The sequence below is a fragment of the Ovis canadensis genome, chromosome 8, assembly GCF_042477335.2.
Source record: "Ovis canadensis isolate MfBH-ARS-UI-01 breed Bighorn chromosome 8, ARS-UI_OviCan_v2, whole genome shotgun sequence".
Lineage (NCBI taxonomy): Eukaryota > Metazoa > Chordata > Mammalia > Artiodactyla > Bovidae > Ovis > Ovis canadensis.
In genome coordinates this window covers 87,858,825-87,871,764 of record NC_091252.1, presented here as the reverse complement: position 1 = coordinate 87,871,764, position 12,940 = coordinate 87,858,825, and positions in this window count along the sequence as shown.

Genomic DNA, 12,940 nt, shown 5'->3' with positions numbered 1-12,940 from the left:
AAAAAAATAAAATAAAATCTGTCACTGTTTCCCAACTTATTTGCCATGAAGTGAGGGGACCGGATACCATGATCTTATTTTTTGAATGTTGAGTTTTAAGCCAGCTTTTTCACTCTTCTCTTTCACTTTCATCAAAAGGCTCTTTAGTTCTTCACTTTCTGCCATAAGGAGTGTGTCATTTGCATATCTGAGGTTATTAATATTTCTCCCGGCAATCTTGATTCCAGCTTGTGCTTCATCCAGCCCAGCATTTCACATGATGTACTTTCAGTTCAGTTCAGTTCAGTTCAGTTCAGTCACTCAGTTGTGTCCAACTCTTTGTGACCCCATGAATCGCAGCACACCAGGCCTCCCTGTCCATCACCAACTCCCGGAGTTCACTCAGATTCACGTTCATCGAGTCAGTGATGCCATCTAGCCATCTCATCCTCTGTCGTCCCCTTCTCCTCCTGCCCCCAATCCCTCCCAGCATCAAAGTCTTTTCCAATGAGTCAACTCTTCGCATGAGGTGGCCGAAGTACTGGAGTTTCAGCTTTAGCATCATTCCTTCCAAAGAAATCCCAGGGCTGATCTCCTTCAGAATGGACTGGTTGGATCTCCTTGCAGTCCAAGGGACTCTCAAGAGTCTTCTCCAACATCACAGTTCAAAAGCGTCAATTCTTCAGCGCTGATGTACTTTGCATATAAGTTAAATAAGCAGGGTGACAATAAACAGCCTTGACGTAATCCTTTACCAATTTGGAATCAGTCTGTTGTTCCATGTCCAGTTCTAACTGCTGCTTTTTGACCTGCATACAGATTTCTCAAGGAGGCAGGTCAGATGGTCTGGCATTCCCATCTCTTGAAGAATTTCCACAGTTTGTTGCAATCCACATAGTCAAAGGCTGTAATGTAGTCAGTGCAGTAGAAGTAGATATTTTTCTGGAACTTTCTTGTCTTTTCTATGATCCAGTGGATGTTGGCAGTTTGATTTCTGGTTCCTCTGCCTTTTCTAAATCAAGCTTAAACATCTGGAAGTTCTTGGTTCATGTACTGTTGAAGCCTCACTTGGAGAATTTTGAGCATTACTCTGCTAGCATGTGAGATGAGTGCAATTATGCAATAGTTTGAGCATTCTTTGGCATTGCCTTTCTTTGGGATTGGAATGAAAACTGACCTTTTCCAGTCCTGTGGCCACTGTTGAGTCTTCCAATTTGTTGGCATATTGAGTCCAGTATTTTCACAACATCATCTTTTAGGATTTGAAATAGTTCAACTGGAATTCCATCACCTCCGCTAGCTTTGTTCGAAGTGATGCTTCCTAAGGCCCACTTGACTTCACATTCCAGGATGTCTGGCTCTAGGTGAGTGATCATACCATCATGTTTATCTGGTTCATGAAGATCTTTTTTGTACAGTTCTGTGTATTCTTGCCATCTCTTCTTAATATCTTCTGCTTCTGTTGAGTCCATACCATTTCTATCCTTTATTGAGCCCATCTTTGCATGAAGTGTTCCCTTGGTATCTCTAATTTTCTTGAAGAGATCTCCAGTCTTTCCCATTCTATTGTTTTCCTCTATTTCTTTGCACTGATTACTGAAGAAGGCTTTCTTATCTCTCCTTGTTATTTTTTGGAACTCTGGATTCAAATGAGTATATCTTTCCTTTTCTCCCTTGCTTTTTACTTCTCTTCTTGTCACAGCTATTTGTAAGGACTCCTCAGACAGCCATTTTGCTTCTTTTGCATTTCTTTTTCTTGGGGATGGTCTTGATCCTTATTTCCTATACTATGTTACAAACCTCTGTACATAGCTTTTCAGGCACTCTATCTATCAGATCTAATCCTTATATTAATTGGCTATACTCCAATATAAAATTAAAAATTTAATAACAAAAATAATTTTTAATAAAAAAAGATTTTTTAAAAGATTAACTGTTCTTCAGAACTTCTTTACAACTTATCACATATTCTGATGAGAGCATCCAAGAGGCTTTATCACCTCTGTGGAGGGCCTCCTCAGGACTAACAGCATTAGCTTACTTATTAGAAATAATCAAAGAAAACTTTTAAATAAGACACTTAGCTGGGGTGGGGGGAATAGCAATGTGATTCTTGAAAGCATGTGAATCACATGTCCCAAAGCCATGTACTACACATCCTGTTGGTTTATATGTCAGCTTAACCTCTGTACTGATGGTAATAAAAATTAAATTGCATTGATGAAGAATCACATTGAAATGTGTTCTTTTTTACCAAATATTTTACTTAATTTTATGTGTTTTAGCTAAAACAGGAAAAATTCAAAAACAAATACTGAGTTAAGATGTTTAAAGAGGCCTAAAGACTTTGTGGATGTTTTTCCCGTGTTTTACAAGCTTGGCATTCCTCACTCTGCTACAACCAGACACAGCTAAAGTCCCATATACATGATACGCCATCGTGTTGTTTACAAAATGGAGATGTCTAGGGAAATCTTTTAGGTTACTTACAAATTCTTCCCTGGTGGCTCAGACAGGAAAGAATCCACCTGCATTGTGGGAGACGTGGGATCAATCCCTGGGTTGGGAAAATCCACTGGAGGAGGGCATGGCAACCCACGCCAGTATTCTTGCCTGGAAAATCCCATGCATAGAATAGGCTGGCGGACTACAGTCCATAGAGTAGCAAAGAGTGGCTAAGCACACATGATAAACTCTCCCAGTTAGTTTCTCTAAACACTATCACAAACACAAGGAAACCATAGGATGCCAAAATAATGCCTGCAAATAATCTTCACAATTCCCAGTTACTTTTGGACATCAATGCCTTGGAAAGAGCAAAGTATGTCTTAGAAAGCTTTGGATAAAATGGGCAGTTTAAGTACCCATTAGAATGTGTCTTTTTCTAAAACATGAATGCTCAGTCTGCCTGATAAAATCTGTTTTGAGTATTTTTCACTTATACTCACCTTGAACAAACAATGAAAGCAATGGAGACATTCTGGTACAGTAAGAAAAGCAAGAGCTATACCTCAGCCAGAACTGAGTGCAAATTCCACATTCTTTCCCTTGCCGGCTTAAGGACATTGAATGAACCCCTTTTAATCACTTTAACCTTTTTTCTCTTCATATGCAAAAATGAGAATCATAATTCCTCCTTTAAAGATTATTGCAAGGATTATAAGAGATATTGCAAATGAAATGTTTGGCACACTATTTGGCACAGAATAGGCATTTGTTAAAATGTTTATTTATTCTGTCTTCTCAATAAGCTTTTCTTTCTTAAAATCAATTACCTTCCAACCTACACTGAATTAGAAAAAAAGTCCTTCTTGGAAGCCTCAGTCACTGGCAAATAGGAGCTTTTACTTAAAAGCTCTACATTAAGGGATTAAATTCTTTACACACCTTAACAATGAAATTAAAAATCACCTTCAAACATGCGACAGGTGAACTAATCTTGAACTTCACATTCAATACACACCATCATACTCTTAGAATAAATCATTAGATTTTACACCTACGTGTATTACCAGGAACTTAATTAAAGCCAAACAACATTTTTTAGGAGTACAACAGCTGATTCACAAGTGTTTGCCATCAAGATTGCCTTGTGAGCTTAATCCAACTTCTACTGAAAAATTACAAGGTACCAATCACTCTTTCTCTATTTCCCCAGACAAGTGTCAATCAGGTTATTAAGCACACAGAGCTATTGCAAAGTACAAATTTACAAAAGGAGAAATTGCTGCCCCAAAGACTAGAACCTGCTCTCCTGATTCTCAACCCACTGTAGTCTGTATTAGATTACTAAATCCCTTCTGTGAGCAGCCTTAAATCCTTTCTGTTAATTCAGAGGCAAGGGAGGGAACAGTAGAGTAGAGTAGATACTGTGGATTGACACTCAACATCCATTTGTCCCTTCTTAAGGCGTAGTATTTTTCAAGCTACCAGTTGCCATCCATTAGTCAGTCACGAAATCAAATTGGTGGGTCAAGACCAGCATTTCTTAATGGAGTGGAGTAGCCTAGATTAGCACAGAATTGCACAGCAGAGATTAGAATAGAAGCCATTGGGGGCATCACATTGTCTTGCGAATCTTTTATTTCAGTTAGACGTGAATGTGATTTTGTATATGTGTGGACCAAATAAATTTTACAGCAGAGTATGTCCAAAATGTGAAAAACGTTGTCCTGACATGTCTTTCTATACCTCCAACATTGGGAAGCTAAGTATTCTGTGTCCTGAGATAAAAGATTTCGGGTATAATTTGGGTTTGGTTGATCAGATGCCCAAGGGTGAGATGCGGAAGATGGCAGGGGTCAGAGCTCTACTGCCACAACTATCTCTCTTAGCAAGCATGTCACTGACACGTTGCATCTTCTGGGGCATCATTAGCAGAGGTCTCAGCACACAGTCACAAGATCCATGGGTAGCAAGAGGAAGGACACAAGGCACCTAGTTTCTGGCCCAGATGGCTGCAGGGGAATGAGGTTCTGGAGTTAACAGCAGTGGGGGAGGCACTCTGCACACCTGAAAATGGCGGCTTCCAGAGTTTGGAGACAGCAACGGGATTCTGCCTCCGCTGACTTTCTGGTTGTAGCAGTAGCGGCAGCTCTCTTGGCAGTTTAGTTCTGTGATGGGCCTTTGGGAATTGCTATGGAAATTCAACATCAAGTCTATTCCTTCAGCCTCCACATGATTCTACAAGCGACTTAATACCTTGTAATAAATCCCTTCTTGCTTAAGCTACTTGGAAAAACGTCTGTTCCCTACCCTATTGAGACTGATTGTTGTTGTTCAGTCATCAAGTCGTGTCCGATTCTTTGCGACCCCGTGGACTGCAACATGCCAGCCTTCTTTGCCTGCCACTGTCTTCCAGAGTTTGCTCAAATTCAGGTCCATTGAGTCAGTGATGCTATCTATCTATCTCATCCTCTGTCATCCCCTTCTCCTCCTGCCTTCAGTCTTTCCCAGCATCAGGGTCTTTTCCAATGAGTCAGTTCTTTGCATCAGGTGGACAAAGTATTAGAGCTTCAGCTTCTGCATCAGTCCTTCCAATGAATATTCAGGTTTGACTTCCTTTAGGATTGACAGGTTTTATCTCCTTGCACTCCAAGGAACTCTCAAAAGTCTTCTCCAGCACCACAATTCAAAAGCATCAATTGCATCAATTTGAGACCAATAGGAAATGGAATAAAATAAAATATTTTTATATTCAACATTATACTGGAATCTGAAGGAAATCAACCCTGGGATTTCTTTGGAAAGAATGATACTAAAGCTGAAATTCCAGTACTTTGGTCACCTCATGTGAAGAGTTGACTCATTGGAAAAGACTTTGATGCTGGGAGGGATTGGGGCAGGAGGAGAAGAGGACGACAGAGGATGAGATGGCTGGATGGCATCACTGACTCGATGGACGGGAGTCTGAGTGAACTCCGGGAGTTGGTGATGGACAGGGGGGCCTGGTGTGCTGTGATTCATGGGGTCGCAAAGAGTCGGACACGACTGAGCAACTGAGCTGAACTGAACTGAACTGATACTGGGATCCAGTTACAAGTCTCTATAGGGAATTCTGGAAAGAAGCAGAAGAACAAGTAATTTGAAAGTCATAGATATTTTCCATTTTGTTTTGTTGTTTTTATGTTTTGCAGATTCTGTATCACCAAGTAATCAATACTTATTGACTGACTGATTGACTGGTAAAAATTACATGATGGAAAATACCAAAACGGCTTAGTATCTTTATAACTAGTTGCAAAGAGAATGAACGAGTCTGTCTTAGGTCAGGTTTCCTGAAGAGACTCTGAGATGGGAATGGGAATGCAGGGAGTTTGTCGAACTGCCCATTTAGAACAAAGCCTGTAAGAAAGTAAGAAAGCAGAAATGGGCAGAGGAAGTAGCTGTACTGGGATGCAGTTACAACAAAGACCTTCGCTGAGACTACTGGGGGAGTTCTGACTCTGAGATGACCCTTCGGAATGGCCGTGTATTGAGGGCAGGAGACCAGGTCTTTGCAGCCCCACACTGACCAGTCACAGGATTCAAGCTGCCCTTGGAAAGGGTCTCTGACCCGGGATTCAGAATCCTTTCAGCCAAGGTCAGGTCCTCACAAAGGGACCCAGCCTTGGTTGTCAGGATCCAATAACTCTGGGCAGCTGGAGAATGAGTGCATCAGTTCTGAAGCGGGGACCTGGGTGGTGAGCATTTGCTCAGAACCCAGGGGAGTTTTATCATGTCCTGCAGCTTCCTAAATGTCTTGTCAAGACATTCAGCCCAGTCCATGTAAGAAAACACGAAAAGTGTGTTTTCAGTATATAAATGACTTTTAGCATGCATGACTAACAATAAAATCTATTATTATCCAACTAAGCATATTTTTCAAATAGAACTTGTGTCTGGAGCCAGAAAGCATGAGTGTAAGCTCTATGTCATATCTTCTGTTTCCAGATCAACTGTGGATATGATCACTCTACTTTTATTTATGGCCCATTTCAATTTTGGGTCCCAGCATCTTTCTATGCTATCTTCTACTCTACTTTCTGCTAAGAATTAACCACGAGACAGGGAAAACTCATGGGACTAGGACTCAGGAAACCTGAAGGCCTAGTCTCGGTTTCTCTCTCTCATTTCCTAAAAATAATCATACCTGCCACACTGTATACATCAAAACAACAGACTGCACATAAAAATAGTGTGGTAAGAATTGTAATACTTTTGAAAGCTCTTTTTAAAATTGCAGTTGATGTACAATGTTTCAAGTATACAGCAAAGTGATTCATATATATATATATATTCTTTTTCAGATTCTTTTCCATTATGGGTTATTACAAGCTTTTGAAAATAATTCTCTGTGCTATATAATAGGTTCTTATCACTTATCTGTTTTACATACAGTGGTGTGTATTTGTTAATCCAGAATTCCCAGTTTGTACCTCCCCCTGCCTTTCTCCTTTGGTAACTATGAGTTTATTTTCTGTGTCCATGAGTCTATAAACTCTTATCAGTAATAGTCATCTGCCCACTTTAAAATTTCTCATACAAATCAGCGTGCATTGATCCCATCAGCATACAGTTCATGTTTCGGAATGTAAAGAGAAGAGCCAGCCAGCTTTAACAGTCAAACTCCATTCCATTGGCTGGTTCATTCAGACATCCAACAAATGCTCATTGATTGTCAGCTATGGGCCAAAGGCTAGATATACAATGAACAAGCCTTCAGGAGGCAGCATGGCTGAAAGTGAACACTGTGGATTTAGAAATAAGATTAGTGTAGCTTTCAATTCCAGCTGAGGTGGCTACAACCTTCACTTCTCTGAGTCTTTGTGTTCTTTCATCCATGAAAGGAGATGTAACCATAAGGATTATTGTAATTAAGAGCCGGTAGAGTTATCCACAAGATAACATGGAAACCCATAAGCAGATGAGTTAATTCTCTGGTGGGGGTAACAGAGACCCTAAGAATAAGCAGGAATCTGTCAAGTGAAGGAAGAAAAGACAGTCCCAAAGGTCAGCAGTTGCAAAGCCCTAGAGGGAAAAGAGCACTGTGGGGACTGCTAACATGGTTTTATAGAAAGTATGACTTTCATAGAGAAGAAGGGGAAGAATAGAGCCCTGCGTGCTGAGTCAGCAAGGCTGGCCTCCACCCAAAGCGCAGTGAGAACAATTGATGGGCATAAAGCAAGAAGTCATAGGATCCTTTTTTGTACTTTTTACGAGATCTCTCAGACTACAATAGAGAAGGGCGGGGACAATGCCTCATGCCAGGAACATTAAAGCAGAGACTAAGCAAGAGATAGTGATGTGTAAACAACCGTTAATGGAGTTAATGGTGTATAACGGGTAGATGAGGGAGAAGGTAAGTGGTGGAACAGACAGGATTTAATCATATTCACTGAGCTCCGTGTTCCAAGCTATGCACCTTACATATGTCAACTCATTGTACTGTTACAAGGACTCTATGAGGAAACTACTCTTGCTACTCCTATTATAGTCCTGAAGCACCATAGTGCTGAGTTTAATCAAGTAGCTCAAGTCACTCAGGAGAGCCTGTATTTGAATCCAAGTCTATTTTGCTCAAATCCTGTATGTATCCCCTTCACACCACTCAGCTGCCTAGATCAGTGTGAAAATCAGGACAAAGTTCTTATCTAGAGAGACAAAAGCTGGCATCATCATCACGTAAATGATCATTAAAGCCGTGAGAACTGGAGGAACTGCTTAGTGATATTCACATGCATTGAGTATTCCCCATGTGCCAGAATATTTCATACAGACTTTCCATTATTTATTCCTTATAGCAATCTTAGAGTGTATTAGTTTCCTAGGGCTTCATTAACAAAATTCCGCAAACTGGGTGGCTTAAACCAACAGGATTCACTGACTCACAGTTCTGGAGGCCAGAAGTGTGAAACCAAGGTGTTGGCAGGGTGGTTCCTTCTGAGGGTTGTGAGAAACCACCTGTGGCACGTTCCTCTCCCAGCTTCTGGTGGTGTGCTGGCCACGTCTGGCATTCTTCAGTCTGTGGCTACATCACCCCAGTCTCTGCCTTCATCCTCACCAGGTGTTCTCCCTGTGTGCCTGTCTTTCTGTGTCCAAATTTCCCCCATTTTATAGACACAAGCCATATTGGATTAAGGTCCACCCTGATCACCTCATCTTAACTTGTTCATCTGCAAAGACTCCATTTCCAAATGAGATGTCATTCATAGGTCCTGAGAGTTACGACTTTAACATCTTTGGTGGGGGGGAACACAAGTCGAACCATAACAGACAGGTATTTTACATCCATTTTACAGATGAGGAAGTTGAGGCACAGGGAGAAAAGTAACTTGCCTGAGGCTAATGCACCAGAGGGTGTATAAGGGATGGGGAAAGGAGACTAGGGCCTGATGGAACATTTACATCCAAGAGACAGACAAGGAGACCCCACTTTCGTGACTGCAGTACACAGAGCCGAAATGGGGGCCTGATCTGAGGGGGAACCGACCTACAAACTTGTCCCCGTGTAAACGTGCTGCGTGTGCTGAAGAGTGACTGACTACACCAACCAAGCTCTCCCTAGGAAGCGAATCAGAGAGAGAGGACCAGAGGGGTTGATGGCGGGAGCCGAGGTGGGAAGATACGCAGAAAAGCCAGGCAGTACTGGAAAACAGAGACGAGGGCAAGCCCGGAAGAAGCAGAAGTAGATGCTAAAGGCTGAGAGGAGAACAAGGAGAGGATGGCGGTACGAGCGGAAGCAGTGGAAGGAGAGGTTGCATCACTGTGGCATCAAAAGACACCAGCATTCACGTGACAAGAATCCAGCCACGGCAGCCGCACGGCACCCCGACACTGGCACGCCGGTGCCTGGATTAGCGTCTCGTTCCAGCTGATGGGATGCATGGCTACTCCACTGAGTTCTGACTGTGAGGTCAAGATTCCCATTCACAGTTATACCCATACTTATCCTTACACGAATCTCTCATTTCTTGTCTGATAACCTTAAAATAATCTAACTCAAGTGCCCAGAGAGGCAGAAAGAAAGGGAGTTGAATGTCACGGTATGGGAGTTAATGGAAGAGAATGTTTCAAGAAGGAAATGGTCAATTACATCAAATGTTTCAGAAAGATCAAGTAAGACACTTTAAAAGAAACAGATTTGTTAACAAAAAAAAATGTAAGAGCTGGGTGAGGGGAGACAGAGGCCAGGTTGCCATGGATGATGGCACGAATGGGACATAGGACCAGAAAAAGATGGCAGTACAAACCACACTTTCAACTGGTTCAACTGTGAAGAGAGAGAAAACCTTGGTTCTAAGTTGTGGAGTAGAAGGAGTGACATTTTTAAGACAAAAGAGATTTGAATATGTTCAAATGCTGATGGAAAGTGAAAGTGAAGTCGCTCAGTCGTGTCCGACTCTTTGCAACCCCATGGACTGTAGCCTACCAGGCTCCTCTGTTCATGGGATTTTCCAGGCAATAGTACAATAGTATTGAAGTGGATTGCCATTTCCTTCTCCAGGGGATCTTCCCAACCCAGGGATCAAACCCGGGTTGCCCACATTGTAGACAGACACTTTACCGTCTGAGCCACCAGGGAAGTCCAATGCTGATGGAAAGAAGCTACTAATGGGGAGGTTGAAAACAGTTGAGAGAGGAAAACAACTAATAGGGCTAAGTTGCTGAAGATATAAGAGGCCAGGTAGAGGGAATAACCCAAGGCGGGAGGAGAGAAGGAGGCAACGATGGGTGGGCACATGTACTGGGCTATGTTAGGATCAGATATTAAAGGTATTTCCTGTAATGACTTCTATTTTCTGGGTGAAGTAGGAAAAAAGATTATTGGCTGACAGTGAAGAAGGAGGACACAAGGTAAGAGCCTTGAGGGAATGGGGAACATTTGCAACAGTCATTTTGGAAAATGGCAGTGAGATCTAACCAGGAATATGGTGAAGGATTACCAGTTGGTTCGAAGGGCTCAAGTGAGATCAAAGGCCATGGGTCCGGCATAACAGCCGTGCTTTCATGTGATTTCCAGTCTCATTCAGGGAGCAGAGAAAGCAGCAAAAACATTGCTAGTTGGGATTAATTCCAAGTTAAGGGAAGAAGGGCAAGGGAACAAGAAGTTTAGGAAGAGAATGATTGAGGAAATATCTTGGCTGGCTCCAGATGGAGTGAAGACTAGCAAGACTAGTAGGGAGAAAAATATGAGGACCAAGGGATCGCAAAGAACAGCTATTTGGGAGTAAAAGATGGAGTTCTGGGATATAAGAGGCTCTGGAGAATTTAAGATTTCAGAGGTGGAGAAGTTCTAGGTGATTAGAAGGTCCTCAATTTGGCCATGTGCAATAGATTGTGCTGTCTGTCCTTCCAGGTTCTCTTTCTCGGGGGAGCTTTCTATTTTTACATGTGGTTCTTATTGAACAGATTACCCTGGAGCTTCACCCCACCCTCACTGCAGGGGTTGGCATGGGTGAAAGTCAGTGAGCTCATCCTTCTAGCTACAGTGATTGACTCAGGGGTGGGTATATGACTAAGAAGAGATGATCAGACCATTTCCTGAGATTTCTTCCATGAATGTTAGAGGCAAATCTCTCTTTCTCAGCTCCGTTTCTAACTTATGAAGATCTTGTAACTGCTTATGAGCATCTTTCTTGGCAGCCTAGAGAAACCATCTCCAGAAGGAGCAAGTAAGTCCAACGTACAAAGACAAACAAATCAAGCATAGACAAAAGATGGATAAAAGCAAAAAGAATCAGAAAACAATGTTCAATCCCTGGATCTAGCCATGCTGAAGCTAGTCTAACCCTGGATCTTTCCACGGGGCTCCCCCAAATCTTTCTGCTTAAGGTGCCATGCCATGCTAAGTCACTTAAGTAGAGTCCAACTCTTTGTAACCCCATGGACTATAGCCCTCCAGGCTCCTCTGTGCGTGGGATTCTCCAGGCAAGAATACTGAAGTGGGTTGCCGTGCCCTCCTCCAGGGAATCTTCCCAACCCAGGGATAGAATCCACATGTCCTGTGGCTCCTGCATTGTATATTCTTTACCACTGAGCTGCTGGGGAAGCCCCTGTTTAAGGTAGTCTACATTAAAAATAACACTGTGCTCAGTTGCCTCAGTCGTATCCAACTCCTTGTGACCCTATGGACTGTAGCCCCACCAGGCTCCTCTGTCCATGGGATTTCCCAGGCAAGAATACTGCAGTTGGTTGCCATTTCTTTCTCCAGGGAAGGTCTTCCCAACCCAGGGATCAAACCAGGGTCTCCTGCAGTTCCTGCATCACAGGAGGAATCTTTGTCACTGCTTTAATCTTCAGTCTAGGAAGTGAGTAGATGAAACGAAGAAGGTAAAGATATGAGAGCTGAGATGGCCGAGAAACTAAAGATAGAATATTGCACCGGTTTGCTTTACAGACTTGAAAGTCATCTAAGACAAAGACAGTACTTGATGGGACTGGAAAAGACACCTCTGAACCATTTTGACGGTCGTAGGTAGGAAGAATAGAAAAGATGTTAGTAGGTAGCTGCTATAAGGATAGAAAGTTATATGTTAGCAGGAGCCTCCAAAGAATGATGCTTTTTATACAAAGGCAAAAGAAGAATAGGGTGGAGCTTGCAGAGGGGAAAGGGAAACATCCAGACCCCACTTGCTGAAGAGAAGTTAATGGGGTTTGTGATAATGGAGATAAGATCGCTGCTGGGTAAAGCGGGTGGAGCCTTCTCAGTCAAAGGTTATGTAACCATGAGATGCTTCCCCAGTGAAAATTCGGCTCCATTTCTAAGTCCTAAATATGACTACGGGACTTCCCCAGTGGCTCAGACGGTAAAGCATCTGTCTACAATGCGGGAGACCCAGGTTCGACCCCTGGGTCAGGAAGATCCCCTGGAGAAGGCAATCCACTCCAGTACTATTGAATAACATAGACATTCTTTACCAGCTTTTCCACCTACCACTCTTTGTCCTTGAATCACTCACAATTCATCTGAAAGACAAAGTAAAACTGGAAATTTAGATGGATCAGGTTTAAATTTATTTTTCTTAATTGAGATATTCCATGCATATATTCAAATGCCTCAGACAATGATCAGAATAACAACCTCAGTAGCAATGATCACTCAAGTGATTCAGTAGAATAGTTCATGTTAAATATTTTAACACTCTGTTTAGAAAATCACATCACACTAATGCATTTTATTGGACAACATAAAATATACATGGATATTACCAAAGAACAAAATCTAACACAAATTTTATGAAGCTGGCCTGCCAGCTCTGGAATGAAGCCACAGAGGGAAAGAGGACAACAAGCTAGCGCTTCAACGAGGAGGGCGATAGCTTTACTAAAGGGTTGTCAATGTGTCCAAATGACACACACTTACTGTGCATGTGGACATATGTACACAGGCAGAATTTATTTTCCTTATCCCATGTAGACGTAGTCTTTCCACTAGAAATTCCTAAAGATTATATTCAAGGTTTTAAATCTCTCTATGTGT